At 34.5% G+C, this 24,624-nt stretch overlaps 1 protein-coding gene across 6 annotated transcripts in view; it reads left to right on the top strand.

The window, feature by feature from the left end:
- PCDH9 (protocadherin 9) overlaps nt 1-24,624 on the top strand; it is a 706,189-nt gene that overhangs the window by 253,353 nt on the left and 428,212 nt on the right. The gene's annotated exons all lie outside the window — the stretch shown is intronic.

A 24,624-nucleotide genomic window follows, 5' to 3' on the forward strand; every position in this document is an offset into this window, starting at 1 on the left:
AGCAAGCATTGATGAATGTTTGTGGATACAAAAAAAAAAAAAAAAAAAATCAGATGTGGAATTTTAAAATATATTTGCATGATTTTTGAGAATGAGCTAGGTATGAGGAAGATGTACCTTTTACTGCTTAAACATTGATTTTTCTCGTGTATTTTCACACTTTGTCCATTTCCGTAAAACTAAAATTTGTTGGTTTGGGTTGAAAGCCAACAAATGGGTTTGGAAAATTCTGTTCTTCAAATATCGCAGCACTTATCACACCCGTATGCCTAAACATTTATTATCCACCTTTCCTGTGTACCTCATTAGCTACTTCTCCCCCTCCCCCCCCCCCCCCCCCCAACACACACACACGCACAAAAAAAAAAAAAAAAAAAAAAAAAGTTGTCTGCTAGTAGAGCAGTTTCAGGCTATACCACTTCAATTGTGTTTGGGGATTATAAGAAGTTCATACATCTTATACATATTTGCCAGAGTTCAAGGCTGAGACCTGGTGCTGTCCAGATTGCTATGGTAAACACAGCCATTGGAACCAAGATTAGCAATTTAATCAGAGCACCATGTAAATATTCATAGAATATGTCACTTGCTGAACAGAACCTATATCATTATACGTCTATTATATTGCAATTAAAGGAAAAGGAATGCCAAGCAGTGTGTGTGTAGACAATATAATTAAAATTCTTTTAAAAAAGAAAGCTTTTGGGGTGTCACATCATGATCTTCAGGTTTTATAATTTGCATGATTTCCCTATGTTTAACCACAGTAACATGCTCTGGGGTGAAATGCTCTCATGGAATACAGTTTGACACGGTCATGTTCCACAGTTTATATGTGTTTACATATACAGTATGTATAGAACACATACTCCTAGTAAGTTTGTAGACTTTTAAGTGAAGGTCAAGGATATCAGTCACTAGAACAAGCAAATGCTAACAAGAACATATTATCAGAGATAAAATCCCTATTTCCAGGCTTAACCTAATTTGAAATTATTGAGAATGAAAAAAAAAAAAAATTAAGAATGAAAAAATGATAGGAATGAGATGACCTCAAAGATGCCTAACTGGTACAGTCAGTTTATTCTGCCTAATACTGGTAACAGCAGGAGACAAGATTCTGGCTTTAAATGAAATATTCTTTTGCCTTAAATTTTTGTATCAGTTGCAAAATTCTACTATATTCTGTTTTTATAGATGCGTCTGTAAGATTTTGAGTGTACGGATTGGCATCATAAGTAACTGTTAAATACAAGGGCCATCAGATTTCCGACTGCTAATAGCTGTTGAGACTCCTGCTTGTCTTCAAACAGCACAGGAAACATTGTGTCCAGAGTGATGCTTTTACAGAAGGAAAAGATGTAGGACAATGGGGAAAAGAGTGGAATAATTGCATCAAAGTTGTAGTTTAATATGGCTGCAGAAGGTGAGTTCTTACAAAGACTAACAGAATTTCCTTATACTTTTTGCATGTATAGGTGCTATGTAGCTGAGAAGCTGATTAAGGTAATGAATTTCAATCTTGTGCTTAGTTTATAGGAGAACTCAGTATTGACATTTGCTCACTACACATTAATAGAATAATTCACTCCTAAGAAAAAGTGGTATACTTTATTTATTTATTTATTTATTTCCAAAATAAAAGAAGCTTTTGGCATAAAATTTATGCAAGGTCACATTTCACTTATAGCCTGTTTTCCTGTCTTTCTTTCTTTCTTTCTTTCTTTCTTTCTTTCTTTCTTTCTTTCTTTCTTTCTTTCTTTCTTTCTTTCTTTCTTTCTATCCTTCCTTCTTTCCTTCTTTCCTTCTTTCTTTCCTTCCTTCTTTCCTTCTTTCTTTCTTTCCTTCTTTCTTTCTTTTTCTTATCTCTTTTTCAAGCACATACCTAGTTACACTTTAATATTTGCAGTCTCTCTAGATTGTCAACATCATTGTATAATAACCAAGTTATTATAGAAAGCTGCAAATGCCACGCTGCCAGTCACTTGTCCATCATGCTAACAGGTGCACTGCCATTGTCAGTGTCAGGCTGAATACTGGGGATCAGTTAGACAGGTGGAGTAATTTACTCATCTCGGAGTGGCAGAAGGGGACACCTTATCAAGGGAAAAAGAGATGCAGCTTCCTTGGTGCATTTGGTATGTAGCTAAGTAACTTGGATTTATAGTCTCCATGTAAAAACTGACGTGCTGCATAGATGTTACTCTAAAGAAAAACAAATGTTATTGCAGATATTGTGCAAGAGTATTTGTTTTTCCTTCTCCTTTACCTTGTCCATGCTCATTCTTGCCCTCTGTCCCCACCTCCAACATACTTTTTACCATTGTCATCTTACCAGCCTGCTAGATGCTAAATCCTTGACAGAACTGTCAAGTCTACTGGATTATGACAAAAAGTAAATTTGACAAACATCAATAGAAACTAACAAATCTGTGTATTAAAATATTTCCCACTACCATTCTTTTTTTTTTTTTTTTTTTTTTTTTGGCAGTGTTTGGAAAGAGATGGCCAGAGCATACTGTATCATTTATTCCAAAGGAGAATGAAAGTAGTTGTTGTTACAACAGTACTAATGTCAGTCTTCACATGTCCTGGTCTCTATAGCTACAACAGCTGTTGGTATTATCCAAAAAAAAGTTTCTGGGGCCAACATATAAAGAAGCTGCTTTCTTTTCCAGTCTCCCTACACTATCAGCGTACTGGACAATGTTTCCAGTATCTTCTGTAACCTCATGACTGGAAGGAGGAAAGCTTGAAACAGATGTGTTTAGATAAATAAAACAGAGATCTAAGCGTGGTGTGGTTGTACTCATAGCTTCTGACTCAAACTGTGTGTGGTCAGGTACAATATATAATTGCCAGGAACTATTACTTTATGTGAAAACTCAGTATTGACATTTGCTGGCTACACATAAATTGAATAATTTGCTCGGAAGAAAAAGTGACATACTTGATTTGTTTATTTGTTTCAAAATGAAAGAAGCCTTTGGAATAAAAGGGCTATTGTAACAGGGATCTATGCTTCTTCGAAGTCCGAATGGTAGAATTGACCATAGAATAACTAGTTTGACCGTAGAATAACTAGTGGGAAGGAACAATTGATGGCTGTGTTTTGAACTCTCACTTTTACAAAAGTACAGAGAACGGAGACGTTGGGTTATTAGATGAGATACACCAGAGAGTAATTCTAATTCATTCATAGAATAATCTATCCTTACACTAGAAAAATTGACGTTTAAACACACTTCAGCTTGCTAAAATGACAATTTTATTTATAATACTGCTAATATTAGACTTGACCTGAGTTGACAAGTGAATTTGCAGAGCTTTGACTGTCTTTGTTAGCAAATGGTTCCCATGATCTCCAGTTCTATCATTTAAATATGCCGTTCAGATATTCTTGTAAACAGCACAGCTTTCCTTTACTCTTTTCCCTTCCTAACAAAATTTAATGGGCAGTGCTAAACTTCAGACAGCCTAGGGCACAGTATCACATTATACCTAATCTGATGTAATTACAGGCTTCTGCCAACAAGGATGCTCCCAGCTCTTGTGCCCTTGTGCTTCCTGTAGCTTATCTTGTATCCTTTAGAAGGAAAAAAATATGTTCTTTTCCACTAATCAGTAAGAACCAACTATCTCCTGGCTGCAGGAGCACTGGGAAATGAAGAGGACTAGGATTATCTTTTTCAGTGGCAGGCAGCAATTAGGCAGAGGGTGAAGCTGCATTGGTGCTGTCCTTTTCTGTTCCATTCCCTCTGTTTAGTTTGCTATTATTCCCCATAAATTGACACAATGGCATTGCTATCATGTGTTAACTTCTGAGATGAGATGTTTGGCAGCACTGTAGTGTTATCTCCGATTAATTAGCATGATGTTTACTGATATTAACAAGTAATATACACTTTGAACATTTTGCATGCTGTAACAGCATGCAACCCTAAAGCTTGTGATTTGAAAAGAGATTTTTTTTTCCTGATATTTATAAAGTTAAGAGCCATTGAAAAGTTTGAAAATAATTTATCGAAAGTATTTTCTTATTGGCTACTCTTCTGAAATTCAGGTTACTGACCAGGAAAAACAGGAGAGTATGTAGTTTATGTGGAAAAAATGAATCACATTCAAATGATGCTGAGAATAGCTCTTTCTACTGGAGACTCTTTATGCATTTGAATTTTGCACTTTTGCACCATATTAGAAAACTGGCTTAAGAAACCACACACCAAGCTCAGGTCCTAGAAATGAACCTGAGAGTTTAGCTACACAAAGCCTCAGGACTAGATGCACACAGTTGATCACATTCTGACTCTGGTACTAATGCAAGACCTTCATATTCCAGGCTTCTCCTTTTTCAGTCCCTTTCTTCCTAGAGAAAATAAATGTGGGTGTGCAGCCTGGTTGGATGCTAATTTCTATGATAATTTGTTAAATTTGACCCCTAAGGCACACTTAGCTGCATGCAGATGCAGAATTTCCATCAGCACTGGGACTTCTGTCTCTACAGGAAGAAAAGTAGAAGTGAGATCATCCTCAGCTCCAGGTGGTTTTCACAACAGAGCTGCCAAAAGGACAGTGAAGTTCAGTAGAGCAGAGGGTTTAATGGCACTTTGCCAAAATACTTACCTTGGGAAATGCTACTGCCATTGATATTTCAGAAAGTATTTGATTTCATAGAATTGAAATGTTGAAATAACCCTCCAAAGGTATAAATTAGGAAATGTAGAAATGCATCCATTGTTTTTTTTTTTCTTCATAACAATATGCTCAGCAACAAAATGACTAAGAATATTTAAAATTAGATAAGAAACCTCTGCAATGGCATAGACTGAAGATTTAGATTCAGAGTCCCCTATGCATGTTTTTCTCTCTCATCTGAAGAGGGATTAGTTCCGTTGTCACAGCTATATTGACTTTCTCTTCATTTTTCAGAAATGCTTTTAGAAGTGTATTATGCTATTCAATGACAATAAGCATGCTAGTGTTACTTGCTTCTTGCCATTCTTTCTGTAAGTGAAAGCTGTCTCTAACACTGGCAGCTCAGCTCTTTGCATGACAACTAAATTCCCCTTTTATCTCTCACTCTTACAGTTCAGTTTCTCAAAGAAAAAAAAAAATCCTCTCTTTCAATGCCCTTTAAATATTTCTTCTATTTCTGCGATGTAGTACAATCCTAACAGTCTTTTCCCAGTTCTGATATTATGGTTTCCCACCCAGTGATACAATTTTGTCTGAACTACAACAAATGCTTTCAGATCTGGTGTATAAAGCTAAATGTCTGCACCCATAGTGAATTTAATAAAAATTGCAGTTAAAAATACCCCATATGGATTCAAAAACTGAGCCTTTAAGTGTCAAGTTTGAAAATGTTGGTTTGTGTGTTCCATAGCCATGAAGGGGAGAAGGAAAGGATTACATTAAGGAAAAATAACAAGGACTTGTTCTTCTTCTTTTTTTTTTTTTTTTTTTTTTTTTTTTTTTTGATCAGCATACATTTATGATGCTGTCATCAAAGTGTGTGTGTGGAAGCATCTCTTTAGAAAAACTGAATTCTTTAACTACATGCTGCTGCTTCAGTAGCAAAGCTGTACTGTAAAGTGCTGGGAAGTTCTTTCATTTTACTTTAATGTGTTCATAAAAGCTCTAATAATAACTTCATTTTTGAGCTCTGTACTCATTACAGGCAGGATTCAGGCAGTGCTTACCACAGTTCACAGGATCTGTATACAGTGTGACTTGTTTAGGCACTCTTTTCTAAGTGCGCTCTTTGTTTTAGTTCGGTAGGGCAATGAACATAGGCACCAAATTTCAGAGGGTTTATGGTTTAAAGAGTAAATACCCTTCTTCCACCTAGATATCTTCATAAATCTGGCTAGCATGATATGGAAAGTAAAAACACTTCGGATATATGGCTGTCCTGATGAAGATACACAGACCTCCTGAAAACTGAATCTGATCCTTAGGCTGGGATATTGCATATATAGCTGTAATTGTTACAATATAGAAAACCTGGTGGCCAAATCCAGAGAGGAACACTGTGCTCAGTTCATGTATGCGTGGCTGTTCATTTTTTGACAGATTTTTCCATTTCAGTTTAAATGCCATTTGTAAATGTTGCCACTGAAAGGCACAGGGGATTTTGTATCCTCTGCTGGTAACTGAGGTGCAATACTGGCAACAGCATGTGGAAAAAATATTTATTTATTTATTTTTAAGAGCTCAGCTCTCTGTTCTTAGAGTATATTCTAAAAGATATATCTAAGTTGCTGTTTTTTGGGGGGAATACTTCTATAGCTACTGGCTTACATCTCCCGCTGGAAGCCACTGTGGAGCAGGGATTAGCTCAAATAGATTTTGCCAAATTAAACAAACCACCAAGAAAAGCTTGTCTTTATTTTTTCTTCATCTTTCCACAAATGAATCAGAGACAGGAGATGAATTGTGATTTAGTATGTCAACCATAACCAGTCTGCATCTGAGGAGGATTTTATCCAACTTCTCTAAACTATACATAATGTACCATCTGAAAACTTGTGAAGATAATATCAAACACATATGTGATACTGAAGCTGTGGAAAGAAAAATGTATGTTTTGCTATGTTTCTGCACTGATGTTATATTGCAATATTACATTTCAGCTCTCAATCAAATGTTCCATTTAATTTTGCCACTGTTGTTGGACTCTGAAGGGCATTTAATTTTTGAAGCAGTGTATACTGAAACAATAAATAAATAAATAAATAAATAAATAAATAAATAAAACCCCACCAAGTTACATTTAACAATATTTTTGCTAAACAACATGTTTAGGTATGGGCCACACTTCTGTAGATGCAGTATGATTCTTGCTGTTTTGTCTTCAAGTGCTGTTGAAGTCAGTGGATGTTTTTGCATTTAAGTTACTCGTTGATTTTCAAGATCAAGAAAATGTTCTGCATAGGTATTCAGAGCACACGCTGTAACTGGTGTAGAGAAATGAAATCCATACAGTACATTCTGGTGTACAGCCACAGATCCCTGCTATGTTTCTGTCCATAAATGTTGTTCTGTACAAAGGCAAAAGTGGCAGAGCATCTTTGAAATTCTACTTGGACAGTAAAAATAAAACTTTATTTGAAAGATAGGCCATGTGCAAAACATTTTATCTTGTTAAATTGTTGCATCATGTCCTACCTGTGTGTAACTATAGGTATTTTTCCACATCTTCATACTTCCTTTGCTGCTCTAGCTGCTTTCCTGATAGAATATGAAATTGGAATTTCACTTTGTCTCCAATTGTAACCTCTTCTTAGTTATTTCAGCCAGAAAACATGATATAGTTTGCTGCAGTGATGAACAATTATATATTAATTGTACAATACAAGTTCATACTGTGGAAAACTGTTTATAGGATTGCTTGCATTTTTTTTCCCCAAAGTTGATCAATGATAGAAATGTTTGTTGTTGTTTATTATTATTACTTTCCCTACAAGTTTTAGGAACAAATTTTTCCTCCTCAAATTCCTAAGATTTTCAGAAAACAACTGCATATAATTTAAATAGCATTTTTTTTCTTTGTTCTAAAGATGTAAAATGTTTAAACCATACACTTACAGTCTAGTTATACATTATAAATTCTCATAATTTTTTGCAAGGTAATCACGTAATGCCTTGCATTTCTGAATTATAGTAGCATTTCTAATTATGATAATAGTGACCTTCAAACAATGTCGGTTCCTCTCAATCTTTGTATTTGTACACTCCAGAAAGTGTACACATATAAATTCTGTGACTACATGCTTTGCTGTGATTAATGCTATTTATTCTAGGCTGGATGTCGCTCTGGGCAGCCTGGTCTAGTGGTTGGCAAACCTGCACATAGCAGGGGGGTTGAAACTCGATGATCATTGTGGTCCTTTTCAACCCAGGCCATTCTATGATTCTATGATTCTATTTTATACCATAAGTAAAAACAAGTCTTAAGCATGATCGCCAAGCATGATTGCTACTCCTGTTTGATCTTGGGAAAAGGAAAGGAACAGTTAATTATCTTCAAATCTTGACCTAGGCTTAGGCTTTTAAAAAGTTTATTTTAAAATAATTCCTTTGTATTATTTGGAAACTAAATCAGTTTTTACAGCACTCTTCTTTACTGTGGATGAATGGTAATGAGATTAATGCTCATACATTGAAAGCATGACAGTGTAAATCATTCTTGAAAACAGCTACAGCTGCAGCTACAGTATAACAGGTAACTCAGTGAAAATGACATTATGGAGTTCCATATTTATTCATTCTCAGTGATTTCCCTATTAAATACACCTAGCTTTCAAATAGCCCCCCCCCCCCCCCCCCCCCCTTTTTTTTTTTCCTAACTGCCAGCTGTTCAAACTAAAACTGAGATCTCAGCCTCTTAGCTCTTACCCACACAACAGAATTTACTTACTCAAGCTTAGGTGCCAGTACTTTTTGGTCGCGGATGAGGCTGAATAAAACCAGCTCACTCTTCCATGCAGTAGCTGTAGTGGCATTACATACAGTTTGATTGCAACATATGAGAACTTTGCTAGATGAGGAAAGTAATGCATCTAGGTGAATAGAAGCCACTGTATGGACTGGAAATATGTCATTTTTCCATCATACATTTTGTCTGTGCAAACTAAAGCAAGTTGGAACAAGTGTGAAACTCATTATCTTTCCTTTATAAAGAGAGAAAATGGAACTAGAAAGAATTTGGGTTATCCAAGGCAACCACTTTCATGGCCTAATGTTAATTGCTTAAAGACTGATCATGTTTGTAGTCTCCTTTTCTGCCTACCACCCATCTTTATTTTTCCCATATAACACAATGGGACCAGTATTTGATTCAATAAAATATAAAGATTTGAAATAAAATTTTCAGTCCATGTTTTCTCTAAATATTTTACTTGGCAGAAGCTTCATTACACAATAAATGAGTCCTTTGGATACAGCCAACTGCTTCATATAAAACAAGCTCCTGTTCCTTTATTGCTTTCGGGAGAGAACAATGAAAATTCACTGTTACTGGCCACATCAACCTGAATGAAAGCCAAATAAGAAAATTGAAAATGATTGTCAAGTTCATCATATCTAATACAATAGAGGCAAATTAGAGTTATCAGCAGCAGCAGAAGTAGCAGCAGATTGCATTATAAATCATCATATCATTGACAGTCAATTACATTCAAAACTTTTCAAGCATGAGGCAGCAGCAGTGTTTATCTACTAACAAACTTATTCAAGCCAGAAAACACAGTGTGGGTGCATATGAAGGATTTCTTGGGCATTTGAAGAGTTTGCCTAAAAAACAGAACTTAAGAAAAAATATACTCTGTGAAGGGTAGAGAGGATGAAGCCTGATTTTTTATGAAGTTATATCCTTAAACCTATTCTGCCTCTCTTCTTCCACTGCAGTAAACCCACATTTGTCTGTTGTCTGTGAGAGCCCTCCAGTAATGTCAACTTCACTCCAGTCATCTCTGCTTCATTACCACTTCTGCTTTCACAAGACTTGTATCTTCCTCCTGAGTTCCCAGCATTTTGACCACTTCTCTTGTTCTTTTTTTTGGTTTGTTTGTTTGTTTAAATTTGAAGAACACATTTAGTTTTTCTCCTTCAGGTATTAAGAGTAAGTAAAGAAAGTAAGTAGCTTTGTATTTTGGAAAGTTATTCCCATAATGAATTTTTAAATTAGATTTTAATTAGATAAATCCTAATGAAATACATTGTCAAGAAATTAATATAACTTGGAGAAAAAATTCTGACAATTTTTTATCAGTGATTTTATTGTATGGAATTTGTACTGACCCTCAGAATTAAACAGTTTTTCCTCCACTAGTATTTCAAAGAGTTGTACCTTTATGCTGAGCCCGTGGCCATGAGGATGAACACAGAGTGGTAGCAGAAGCTGCAGACTGCTCCATACAACAGCCCAACTGTGTTTTCCATAAATGTAGAAAGCCATGAAGCAGTAACAGAGTATGATGAAGTGTTAGGAGTGATCTGATATCCACATGCTTGCATGGGGGTAGGGAAAGTTGCTGGTTTTTGGGGAGGAGGTCTTATGATTATGGCTTTTTGTTGATTTGTGGGGTTTTTGTTTTGTTTTGTTTTGTTTTTGTAATTGAATCTGTGTAAATCTTCAGAGACTCTGTTTTAGGATTAGATTGTCTGTGGTTGTCCTCCTGCAAGAGCACTACTTTGTTCCCTGGGCATGACAATCTTCCTGCAACCCAGTCAGGTGGCTCCAATTATAATATGTGCAGATATGCCTGCAATTCATTTTCAATACCAATTCTAAACTGACAAGAAAATTTTGTCATTAGCCACCCAGCCCTTGGCATATCTGGGATGAGGGGAGCATGAAGGTGAAGAGCCAGATTGTAACAGTTGCCACACATCTCTCTTGAATTTCATCCAAAAATCGGGACTGATGTGTGGGTCCCTCTATCATTAAGTAGCCAGCTGATATGCTGGAAGTAACACTTCTTGAACAGTTAGAAGGGTGCCAGAGGTAACTACATAGGGTGATTCAGATATTAGGGGAGTTAAATCATACTGAGAATTCAAGACAAAAACTCAGATAATGTAGGCACCATGGTTATTAAGGCTGTGGTCAGAATGAACATGAAAATAAATTGTTACTTCAACTTTATTTTAAAGCACTAATAAATTAATTGAACAGGTGGAGGAGAAGGGCCTCTTTAGCAAGGCCTGTGGTAGGACAAGGGGAAATGGTTTCAAATGAAAACAGAAGAGATTTAAATTGGATATAAGGGAAAAAAAAAATACAAGGAGGGTGTTGAAGCACTGCAACAGGTTGCCTAGGGAGGTGGTAGAAGCCCCATGCCTGGAGACAGTCAAGGTCAGGCTAGACAGGTCTCAGAGCAATTTGATCGAGTGGTAGATGTCAGTGTTCATTGTAGGGGTGTCAATTAGATGACCTTTAAGGGTCCTTTCCAACTCAAACAGTTCTTTGTGATAACACACAAGTATGTGTCCAATTTTACATGTCTAGAAATGCTGTATAACTCTTTGCTAGTATCTGTATCAGGGAAGTAAGGAATGAAAATGCAGATACTGTAGCTACAATTTAAGTACTTGAGCATAGTTTTCTCAGGCAGTTTGGGATACCCTGGCATATTCCAAGTAGGTGGCTCATCTGGAATGGTGGAAGTGTCCTTACAGTCTAATGTCCTATCTTCCACTTGAAACAGCATTTATATTGTAACCTGTCATACGTGGGGATGTCTGGGGCATTTCCAAACGGCAGTAGACAACTGTGTGTTTTGGTTATTCAATTTTCTTAAGTCTTTGGACTCACGTCACATTTTGAAGTACCAGCTACAAAATAGGAAACAGTTATGCAGTCAGTGCTGTATTTTACTTTTGCTTTAGTAGATGTTTGAGTCTGTGCTGAAATCTTAAAAATTAGCATATTTTCAAAGATTTTCTGTTTTACTAAGTCTTCCATGCAATTCTGACCACAAATCGTATCTTTATTTATGCCCTCTCTCTTTTCAGTTTTTACAAAACTCTCTTGAAACCACTATTGAAATAATGAGTACTAAATTTAGTATGTAACCAATTTTGTAGAGGATTATGTTTCAAATACATGCTATATTAAGGAACTGTTATATTCTCTTGCTGGTTTACTTTTAATGCCTCTTAACAGCTTGGGTGAAATAAAAAAAAACAATTTTTGGTATGCCTGTTCTGAATTTTTTTGGGACTTACATTATCTGGTAGCCATAAATAAGCCCTTAACCCAGAATATTTTGTAGTTGCTTTTATGCGTTTCATAAATTGAATTCTGTTGTACAGTTTATTCCAAATGAATACATCAGTGTTAGTAACTCTGTGGGTGATATTCTGAGAATGAATTAAGCCAGAAGATCTTTATTATGTTTACAAATATATATTTCAATAACCATCATAACTAAAGTACCAGATTTCAAATGATGTTTTCAGATTACTTGAAATTGAACATTATTATCATTGTGTAATCATAAATATAAAAGGAAGCTTGTGATACGAACATTAGTTAAGATCTAGAACAGTGGTTTTAACTCCATAGCATAATAATATTCATATAGCTGTCTTTGTTTCTGTTTTGATTCTTTTAAATATGTTATTCAACTTCATTAACTTTTTGGGACATGTTCCAGCAGGTTTTCTTTAAAGTACACATTTTTAAGTCTCAAGTACATGAACCTGTTACTATTGACTGAAATCTCATTTAATGCTGTGTATGGTTCTTTATTTTAAATATTGGAATTAGCTATGGAAAGCCTTTTTTTTTTTTTTTTTTCAGCTTACTAGCTTTAAGCATTTGAATTGAGTAAGTGTTTTTGAGCAAACAAGTAGAGAGGTTTTACAGTGTGATGCTGATATTGTGAAGTATTTTTATAGATTCTAGGAACTGATTTGATCTTCTTTTTCTCTTATTGAGGGGTAGGTATTGCCAACAAATATTTGGAATTATGTTCAAACATATCAAACATGTAATTTGGTGTTTGAACATACTAAATCCTCAAAAGCATACTAGTTCACTGTAATTTGTCCTGAATTTCATCCTTATCAGATGACTTTACCTTTGATGTCCATCTTTACTGAATGTATCATATACCCTTCATGGCCCAACTCCTGTATTTCCAAATAAAATTGTTTAAGTTTTTTTCTGTTTTATGAAGTCTTTGTGCATTTATCTCTGTGCATTTATGCTGGATTTCCTGATGAATTAGCATCATGCTGGGATAGGAACCACTGTTTGTCTTTATTTTTAACTACTTCTCAGTGCAAAGCATCGTATCTGTTAAAAGGCCAATTAGAACCTATGTAAATGCATATGTTCTTGGAATTCTGTGGTAAATTGGCAACACAATTTATGTAAAGACCTTCTTTTTATTATTTCACAGTAAGAAAAATTATAGGTTGCCAAAGCATGATACATGCTCTAATTTGTGATAGAAAGAGCAAATGTACTTATATAAGGTCACTCAACTCCTGTAAGAAAGGTTATTAATGTGAGAAATTATTTACTGAGGTGAACCACCTCTGTTAGACAGCAAAATTCATCACTCTGGTCTCATTTAGGCATGTACAAAACACTGTAAAAATAAAAATAAAATAAAATAAAATAAAAGGAATTAATGCTTTAGCCAGAATATTTTGAGGCTATCCTAACAATAAAGCTGAGTACTGATAAGAACTGGTTTTGATGATGTCAGTAGAAATTATTTGTCTGACGTGATTAAAGGTATAGGTTTGATGGATGTCAGCTACACTATGTTGACAGGCAGTTGAGTGTGCAGTGACCCTATGGAATATCTTTAACCTCCTCCCATTTGCTAAGGAGTAGGAACATGTTTGCAAGTGGTTACTGTGAAGTACATGTAAATTGTGGCTAAGTGAAATTGCAGCTTATCAGGCAAATTATTTGTCTTCTAACAATGGCAGATTTATTATATATATATTTAAATAAGTTTGCCTTTCATGTTGCCTTCGTATTTTAAAGTACTTCATAATTCATCTGGTACCAAAGCCAGTTTTCTGTCCCATTGTATTAGTATCCATTTTATTCCATATGTCTTCTCTATCAAGTTTTAAGGAAAAAAAAAAATTGTTTTGTTTTGTTTCCCAATTGATAGCAATATTAGAAACTATTGTTTCTAAGACCCCTAGATTCAATTTGCAAGTAAAGCTTCTTCAAGGTGGTGATCACAGAATAAGATAGTAACAATGTTTATTACCATTATCATCATGGCTGCATGAGAAGATCTTTGATAACCTGAACGAGAAAGAAATCATATAAAGATGGAAGAAATACATAGATACATAAGTATGGAAATATTCAATAAAATATTAGATAAAATAGTGGAAACTGAAAACTGTACATAGTTAGGCAGTGGTGGATTGCATTCATGTAAAAATAAATAGTATATTTTCTTTATCCATTATGAACAACAAAGCAGATAGAAGATGAAGTGTAGAAAACTGTCAAAATTTAAAAAAAAAAAAAAAAAAAGTGCTCTTTGCTTTGCTTTGGTCTTGGTACACCATCATATAGAATTAGTTGGCCAGATACCTTAATTGATGAATAAGATTTTCATCTGAATTTCCTATATTTTGAGAACTCACAGAGGCTGAGGGAGGCCTTAAGATTTAGAGGAATGTAAAAATATTACTGAGCTTAAAATAGTCTAGAGCAAACTATTAATGTCTAAGAGTGAATTTAACTCTAGAATGCTGTTGACAGGGTAAATGATCTATAGAAATCTGTAGGTGTGACACACCTTGAGTTTTGTAGACTCTTTCATTCCATTCTATGTGACATGCCTGTAGGCAAGCTTGGATTCAATTTAATTTAATGATAAGATGTGTAAGAATCAATTACTGTTAGTCTTCCTTCGTGCATGTCAACAGAGTCCTGCATGCATCTGTCCTGGACAAAGTATTCTGTTCAGAGTTTTAATTTATAATTTTGATAATAGGCAATGATCACAAAGTATGATCATAAAACATTCAGATAATATCAAGGTTTTATTGCACTTTGGGAGTGGGGGGCTTCTTGAGGATCAGCATTCAAAAGTTTGGACAGCAGCTTTAAAGCAACAAGATGATATTTATTTTGTAACACTCAGGAAGGAGAAATCAAATGCACTGAGCAGAAGGTGTTTGCCTAATGATAGTAGATCAGACATGAAACATGAAAATCCTGTGAGATATATGAATAGGTGTACTGTATGCAAGATGTGGAAAATCAGTATTCAGGGGGCCAAATCTAGTATGCCATTTAAATTTGGTCATCCTGGTTTACGGAAAAGTTGAGCAAGTTACAGAGTCAGAAAGATGAAATTAAGAATCACAGAATCATAGGGGTTGGAAGGAACCACTAGAGATCATGTAGTCCAACCCCTTTCCTAAAGCAGATTCCCTAGAATATGTTACATAGTAAAGTGTCCATATGAGTTTTGAATATCTCAGGAGAAAGAGGCTACACTTCCTCTCTGGGCAGCCTCTTCCAGGGCTCTGTCACCCTCAAAGAATGATGAGGACTTCAGAAGAAATGATGTATAAAGACATATTGATAGAATTGTTGTTGTTGTTTAATCTAGTCAGGAGAAGATTTAGAGAAAATACAAGGTTTCAGTTATGCAAAAATATTTTGTAAACAGCACAATGGTTAATTGTTTTTCTTGATCACCAATCAAAAATGAGGAATAAATTGAGTTAATCTACCAATTTCAGCTAGGGGAAAAAAAAAAAAAAAAAAAAAAAAGGCTTATCATGCAGTAACCTTTTTTTTTTTCTTTAGTCTTCAACAGATTTGCCAAATGTGTGACAAATGAGTCAATTATAATTGCTTTTCCTCCTTTACTGTAGTTGAAGTAGATATTCTCTTGAGATCTTTGACCAGTTCTGGGCTCCCAGTTCAAGAAAGACAGGAAGCTTCTAGAGAGAGTCCAACAGAGGGCCACAAAGAGTATTAGAGGCCTGGAGGATCTCCCTTATGAGGAAAGTCTGAGAGACCTGGGAGTATTCAGCCTGGAGAAAAATGAGAGGGAATCTTACAAATGCTTATAAATATCTAATCATTGGGTGTCAAGTGAAAGGGGCTGGCTTCTTTACAGTAGTGCCCAGAGACAGAACAAGAGGCAATGGGCACAAGTTGAAACATAGGAAGTTTCATACAAAATGATAAAAAGATTTATTTTGTGCATGGCATAGCACAGGAACAAGCTTCCCAGAGAGGCTGTGGAATCTCCTCTGGATATAATCAAAACCCACCTGGATTCTTTCCTGTGTAACCTACTACAGGGGACCTTTTTGGCATGGAGTTGGACTAGAAGATCTTGAGAGATCCCTTCCAATCACCATGATTCTGAAATTCTAAAATCTCATTTTACAGCAGTTCATATGATTCCATGAATTTTGTGTTTATTTTACCAGGTTTATTTTGTGTTTTTTTGCCTCAATTTCTTAGTGTCAAAGTACAATAATAATTTTACTACATTTGGTAGTCGTGGTGGGAGTACATGAAAAACTGTGACTGGTTACTGTCACAATGGAAGCCATATAGGTTTGTACTGTAGAGTGATAGACAGCTATTCTATGAAGTCATTGAAAAAATGACATCTCTTTGTCTTGAATTCTTGCTTTCTATTTCTGGAAATTCAGAAAATACAGTGGCTTCACGGAGTTATGAAGGAAGTGTCTAACCTCAGTTGTTCCTCTTGGGACAACTTGGACAATTTTTGGAGAAGTGTATTTGCATATCTCCAATCAAGTGTTTGGCAAGTATGGGAAAAGTTCCTAGCTGCCACTTTTGACATCTGTAATTTTGGCAGCTGTTAGTCTTGAAGAGGAAAGAGAGGGGGGGAAGTAAAAGCATTGGTATTTTTGTAGAACTTGGGTGACATTTAATATTACCTGCTGAAAATAATAATAAAAAAAGGCACAAATAATAAGGTGAGAAAAGGGTTCCAACTCATGGAGCAGATAATAGTAATTTAGTATTTTAAAGTAACTCTGTAAGTATTTAATCTCCAAAATGTTCTACTTTGAGCCTGTTAAAATGAAAGTTGAAATAAGAAATTGCATACTGAAGTAATGATGTTAAAAATACATCACCAAGTGGGTTGGCAAACTGCAAATTTTGGAGCAAAATTAGTTTACCTAATGACAGTTTTCTGTTGTAATTTTCATAGGAAAAAATCTGATGCTCCTAAATATTTCTCAAAGGAGGTGTTACTTTATTATAATAAATAAATTTTAGGTTTTTGAAGGATTTAGAGAAGAAAAGTTATGAAAGGGAAAAATGCTGTACTATACATTTGTACTTGCAATATTTTGATTGCACTTCTAAACAATAAAGCAGACTTTCTGTAACTTTTCAGTTAAATGTATGGTAATTTTAAGAAGATACTGTGATGTGATTTTCACAGGTTACTGGTTATGCTAAAAGTATTTTCATTCACTAGGAGACTAGAGTCTTCTGAATGCAAAACTGATGTTATACAACATTTTACTCGAGTAGAAACCACATAATTTGACCTGGAGGTCACACTAGATTTTCTCTTGTATTGAAGTATCATGGATAATATTAATCTGTATTTGTCTTTTGTTTTCTGCTATATGTTTTCATGATGCATTGCCATTATAATAACAAATAGCCTGTCAACACACTTACTGGACCGCAACCCTCTTGGGATAATCACTGAATTTTCATCAAGACTGCAATGATTAGTGTTTCTGATTATGATAATCAAATAACTAATTAGCTATCATGTCTCAGAAAAGACATAAACTTACAAATGTTTTCAGAATATTTTGAGGGTGAAGTTTTTGGTTAGTACCACATTTTTTGTAGGTTACCCCCCCCCCCCTCCAAGGGGGCTAGAGCATGTAGGAGTAAATGGAAGTTTCTTGTTTTCACTGAAAAGGAGCTGAGGTGTTTCTCACTCTGCCCTGCTGTGTCAAGATCTGTACTTCTGTTTCTTCCTTGTATTTTTTATTTTTGAGCATGATGATTTAAAAATGTGGTAAAATTACTTCTGGACTGGGCAACACAAGGTGTTTTTTTTTTTGTTTGTTTGTGTGTGTGTGTGTGTGTTTGTGTCTGTGAAATTTCTAAATTTCTAAGATGTTAAAGCCTGATTATTCTTCAGCTTCAAGGCATAGAGAGATCGCATCTTCACAGATTGCCTCACAGCAGTGCTGCACTGCAGTGCTGAGACAATGTTCTCACCTTTACATGTATTTTCTCTTTTTTGTGTTTCTACATTATGAGATCTTGTGATGTTGCTTTGTTTAGGTTTCTGCCATCAGAAGTTAGTATCTGAGATTTCTGTTTTTTTCTTTGTTTAATAGTGATGACAGAGAAAGACAACATAAAGTATATTTGTTATAGGACTCATTACACGCAGCACTGGTTCCTTGTTCGTTCCCAAAAACTATTGTTGGATCCAGATACTTGTAATTGCATTGTTTTCGATGCTGTCCTTCATCTGTGCTCATTTTAAATGTCACAGAGAGAGGTGGTGACATTATGCTAATTTGTAATGGATTCCAGTGTTACATTGCCCCATTTCTTTGACCTCAGCAAAGAGCACTTGCTGAGAAGAACAGAGGATGATTACCTCCCCTCTGAGCATGAACTAGCTGCTATGGCTACATGACCTTGGATTTAAAGTATAAACTCTAAAATTGCTGTGCAGAGGTTGTACAGGTTTCATTGCCTAAAACAAAGACAGGATTTCAAAGAGAATTTTTTTTTTTTTTTTTTTAATCTACTGTGGCTGAGTTTATAGATCCTTCTGTATACAAAAACTCTCTCATTCAGAAATTCCCCTGCCTAGGCTTGTGAGATCAGTTTTCAGTGAATGTGCAAAGAAATGTGACTCACATGTATTTAGGATATGCTTCTTCAGAGAAATCAAGCTTTTATGGAAGAATTAGATGAAAGACTTAGTATTGCAGTTTATTATGAGTTGTGGCTGGAGTTAGACTGTACCTGTATCAAGATAAAGATCTTGCCTGAAAGATTTCTGTAGTTTGATCCTCCTGAAGCCTAAATGCAGGAATTATTGAGCTCCTGACTACAAAAAGACTCTCAAAGCAGCCCCTGAAACTGTATCAATTCTATACTGCTAGAATAAAAAAAAAATGGTGGCAGGATCAAAGGCATAGTTGAGCCATTACTGCTCCTTTTAAAAGGACTGAACAGGTCATGTGGGAGGACCTTATGAATGGTGGAATTGAAGGAAGATTTCAATCTCCCTTTGAAAATATACTGGCATTAATATGATTTTGAAGAGCATGAATAAGAAGCTCTACAGTCAAAGCACTGCTGCAGGAGCAGGTTTTTTGGCCTTTTGTATGTCAGTTACAATTACATTGGAGCTCCAAATAAGAGGTGAGTAAAGCCTGAGGACATGATTCTGCATTCATTCCTTACCCAAACCTCCCCCTTATGCTCAGTGGGAGCATAAGGGGGAGTTTCGTATTAGGCAACACTGCTTCAGTTCTTGAGTCTAGTTCACAGTGAAAGATAAATCCATTTTGTAACTTCCCTATATCTCCTGAATCATAGGTTTTGTGAGTAGGAAAAAAGCAGGAAAACTAAGTAGACAGGTTATTTTCACCAAAAGGAATTCTAATTTGTTTTTCTTCAGATATTTGGATTTTAAAAGATCAGGTACTTTACACTTGGTGAGAGTCAGAAGCTACTGAGATCTGTCCAAGGAATAACTGGTACTTTAAGGTAGTACCTTTGATTTGGGCCTTATCACTAATTATTTTTATTTCCTTTGGATAATTATCAAATTATCAGTTATAGTGAAGTGAAATCTCTAAGGCTATCAATTGATTGATTTGACTTTTTCCTTCAGTAGAAGAAAAGTAAAGCCATGTCCTGTACAGATGCAAAATGAATGTCGATTGTAGGTTACTATATCATTTTCCCTTCCATATCAAAGACATTTTATTTATTCTAGAGGGAGTAAACCTTAGGTACCCCCTAGGGCTAGACTGTCTTGCTGATTGAGAATAAGGAAAAATACCATGATTTTTATAGATACAAACAAATCAGTCATAAAAATGCCTTCCTGTCTCTGTACTTAACATCTTTTTTTCTCCTTGAAGATAGCTTGTAATTGCTCTGCAAAATTGTCTGGGAAGAAAGCTTAAAACAGTACAGAAAGATTATTTTATATTTCATTATATTGTTGTGTTAATTGTCTGGATTCATGAATCAACTTGTTTTAAACTATCATCTTTATCCTGATGTGATCACTGTTTAAAGCTCAAAGTTAAAGACATTGTTCTCTATCTAAAATCTAAAATGATCACTTCTATGGGCTTTCATGTATGCAGTTAATAGATTAGGTTTTTGTTGTTGTTGTTGTTGTTGTTTTGTTTTGTTTTGTTTTTTCTCAAATTCTTAATGTCAAGACCCTAAAATATTGTGAAAATCTATAAAAGTATGAAATATTTATCTTATTTTTCTATTCCCATAAATTTATAAACATATTTGAGAAAAATATTAGTGCTTGAACTGTTTGCTTCCATGTCCAATCACACTGATAACAGCTGTTGAAATGCATTTGTTTTGGGGTGGATTGTGACAGGTGCTTAAAAAGGTATTTTCCATTAGATCGTATTATAGTTTTTTAATGATAGATATATTTGAATTTTGAGCTAATATACAACCAGTTTCCATATTTAGGCAGGCAATCCTTCATTTAATCAGATAACAGTGTTACCATGCTATACTTTACACGTTTCCAAAATAAACCTCTCTCAAAATATGCTGCACAGGTTTTTTAGCACTGTCATAAGGTCATATTCCATATCAAAACCTAAAAGGAGTTGATTATGTGATATGAAGAGAACTTCATAAAATTGTACTATGTGAATTGTATGTTCAGTACGCCTGCAATGCTTCGATTCTTTAGTGGAGTCAGTCTACTTAGCAGAAAATTTGGATGAATTCCTTTAACTCTTAATGAAAATGTCTGACGTATTCTTCCTAAGGCAATCTTTGGACCAAAATGGCATTTGTATTCATCTGATTTTAAAGTTACAAATGCTCACATTTCTCGTCTCAGCTTATTTAAGGTTCATTCCGGATATCACAGTGGCCTGTAATGTAGATCTGTGGCGCAAGGCCTGCATGTTATCCTACTGTAATTTAAAACTTTTCATTACTTTTTTTTTTAATTATTAAATTTTTGGCAAGGCAATAACTGTGTGTGGGGAAATAGCAAAGCAGATGCATTATAAATCATATTTTTATGAGAATTTTGTTTAAGCGCATACCCAAGTTGATCATAATAGGGGAATAAAATTCAAAGATAGTGATCATCAACCATTTAAACCTGAAATTAATAACAGGACGAAGACATTTATAAAAAGTGATCCATGCTGAAGTGTTTCTGCATTCCTTCTACTTTGTGAGTAATTATTTGAAATTTGATCTAGTTTGGCTATTGTAAGACGGAGAGATTGAATGTGAATGATCTTCACAGCTGGGCTTTGAAATACAAAATTGCTTTCCTAAGTGCAAGGTTTTGCTTACCATTCTCCAGTCTCTCCTGTCTCTGTGTCTTTTTTGCTTTTTTTTTTTTCTTCTTCTTTGCACATTTAATGCTTTCTTGGATTTTAGTTGAACTAGTCTAACTTGTAAAATACAGATTACGTACTAGGAAACTGCTGGCTTACTTGCAAAAAGGGTGCTGTTCTTTAGACCCTAATTAAATCACCAACAATTCCATTGTAATTGTACATTTAATATATTTAACCTAGCACCTTTGCTACGTTATTTTCAATATGTAACTAAAATAGTGTATTATACTGTATTTTTATTCTGTGATGACTGTAAAATGTGCAACAAATACTCTTAAACTTTAGTCACTGCTAATTTAAGTAGTATCAAACAATGTCATTTTTTTTATTTCTTTTTTCTTGTTCACTTCAAAATAAGCTGCTTGAAGATAGATCCGAGTCATTTTCTCTTTTAAGTATGTTTAATTATGAACATATGCCAGTGTTCTAAATGTCTCTAATTAGAATACTTACTGCAGTAGAAAAAAAAAAAAATGTTATCAAAATTTCATATCTTTATGTCTCAGTTCAGTTTTACTATCATAATTTCAGAGTTAAAAGAACTGAATTATTTGTAACATGTCATATATCCCTAAATCAGTCCTCATCCACTGCCTGTAAAATTATGTGAACACTCCCTCAGCTCAAAAGTCTGGGAGGTCTTTTTGGTGAAGACACAGGTAAAGTAAGCATTGAGTACTTTGATGTTGTTTCTGTATATTCTGTCACGAAGTTACAAAACCATGACACACTAAAACACCCATCCTGTACAGTAAAAGTTCCACATTCCCCTTGTTCGTCTTTTGTTATCAGGGGAGTAGTAGTTCTATTTGTTCTCTTGATACCCATTGCAAATGTCAGTTTTGGTAGGCTTTTGTTCTCCGGCCCTTTATGTTCTAGAGATGTCTCTGATTTCCTGTTGTAACTTGTCACTGCTTTCACCTCTAGTAAACTGCTTTTTTTTTTTTTTTAAAAAAAAAAAAAAAAGTATATATATGTATATATATATTGAAGCCATATAGTACTGTCATCTGTATATAATTGTGCAATATTTCATGATATGATTTTATTCTATAATATATGTATTTAGGATGGGATTCTGCTGGTAGGATTGCTTTAGACTAACAAAATAATAATAATAATATTAATAAATAAAAAATAAAAATCTTTAACTGATAACCATTTTAGTTTAGTGCTAAACTCTCAAATCCTTTCCCAAACAGATATATTACTTAGGTTTAAATGTACTTTAGTGATACTGCATTTAAAATACAACAGTCATTTGGTATAATGGAATTAGCTTGTTTTTATGGAAGCAGGTATAGTTGCAAGTTTGACAAGTTTAATTGTAAGGAAAATGAATAGTATTCATTCAGTCTGTATCTGCTTTTATACTGTCCTTTCAGCTTGAAAAAAAAAAACTTGAACACTGGTTTTAACACAGTGTTAAGTATGTTTCTAAAGTGAGGCTTAACAAACATTACACTGCTACTACAAAAAAAAAAAAAAAAAAAAGGAAACACAGTCTACAAACACTGTGAGTGACTCTGCTGCCTTCCACTTAGCAATAATCCCAGATCCTTAAGGATTTATGGATGTGTATGCGCATACTAAATGCTTCTCAGATTTCAAAGTAATTGATACAAATTTTGAATTCTACATATGAACAGATTCTTAAACTATTAGTATATGATATTAGAACACAATTGAAGCTTTTTAAATCTTCTGATTTTTGGTCTGTTAAATATACTTTGATACCTGCAGTTACATAAGGCTGTGAATGTTTACTTCTATTTATGTATTTGCTGTTATAGTCCCACAGCTTTCTGTGGTATACTTCAGTCTTTGTCTGAGTAACTGTGTACTTATTCAGATTGGTTGGGATGTAATTCAAGAATATTTATCTCAAACCAAACTTGACTAAGTGTGCATCAGACAGAGTGAATAAGCTTCCACATTCTTTGGATAAACACATAGCATGAGAACTTTGCAAGGATTGTCAGTACAAAAGTTGTTGAAATATCAAAATGGGAATCAGGGTCTTCCATCTTAAGTTTTTAGCCCTACAAATATATCAGAAACCATTTTTTGTGTTTTGAGGGCATAAAATGGTTACAAATTGCTGTAATAAAATTCTCAGCTGTAAAACTACACAAATAGATACATATTGTGTGTGTTTATGTATTCATGTATAAATCCACCTACGTAAATACATAAATACTTTCCTCTTCCCAGAATAAAGCCTTATATTTATCTGTATTTAATTTTGAAGAAATTTTCCACTTCATTTTATAAAGAACTTGGGGTATAGAGCTTTCCTGTTTCCTCCACTCCATGTTCTTTTAATCCTCCTTCCTCAGCAAAAGATATGAAGAAATGCATTCCCTTTAGGGCGTTTAAATTTAGAGCATGGGGTTCTTAATGAGGGAGTAGGAATTGGTGTTACTTGAAGCAAATAAATTAAAAACAGAAACAAAAACAACACCATGTTTTAGTGAAGAATAACAGGTATAACTGTGAGTGCTAACTCAGTCCTGATGTCTGGTGGTATTTTAATGCATCCTCCAGCATAAATGTAAAACTCTTCCCTCCTTAATTATTGTGAACGTATTTTGTACTGGTTCTATTGATCTTTTGTGAACAATGTGGATCTTGTAAAAGTGATAGGTAGAGCAACTAAATAAGAGCAGGTTAGTGGTACTGAAGTGCTTATCAAACAAAAATATTCAATTACTTGTGTAACTGATGTAGCCCATATTTTCAATATTCTAAAAAGCAAGTGAATATTGCTCTCAGTTTCATGACTTGGATCGTTATCAGCCTCTGTCATTCACAGGAAATTACATCCTAAAATCTCAATAGATAACATGTCACTGCTGTAAAAGCTAGTGAGATGAGGTAATGCTATGTAGGTTGTACAGATTGTTCCTGATTGAATATAGCATTTGGAAGAACTTTTGCCAATCACTGAAAATAGTCATTACATAATTAAAATGAAAGAAATGCCTTCCTGGGTTGAATGACTTTTTTATAAGGAAACTAATTAATGATCTTAAAATAACAATGATTTTTCAAATTTGGATAAACCACTGCAGAAAAGTAGTAACAAGTATCATAAATTATAATTAAATTCAAACTATTCTACTTTTCTTTATATGACTATCATCACCTTTTTCTCCAATGGAGATCTCTGAATTTTCTTAGAGAAACTCTTATTTGCGTTAAGCTATATCTAATTACTGATTGGATAAAACAGCTAATTCTGAAGTAGAAAACTCAGAGTTCTATTTTTTATTCTGTCTGTGCATTATTTTTTGAACCTAACATTTCTCATTTAGGTAGAATTTGGAAACACTGACCTTAGAAACTGTGTCAAATATTTCATTCTAAGAGATGGACAAAATCCTTCTGATATCACTCACAGTAGTAGTTATGCATAATTCAATGCAATTGGAGAGCATGTTTGATAATAAGAATAAAGGTCAGAAGAATGAGAGGAAAAAATGTCCTCCTTTTGCAAAC

The sequence above is a fragment of the Gallus gallus genome, chromosome 1 (assembly GCF_016699485.2).
Source record: "Gallus gallus isolate bGalGal1 chromosome 1, bGalGal1.mat.broiler.GRCg7b, whole genome shotgun sequence".
Lineage (NCBI taxonomy): Eukaryota > Metazoa > Chordata > Aves > Galliformes > Phasianidae > Gallus > Gallus gallus.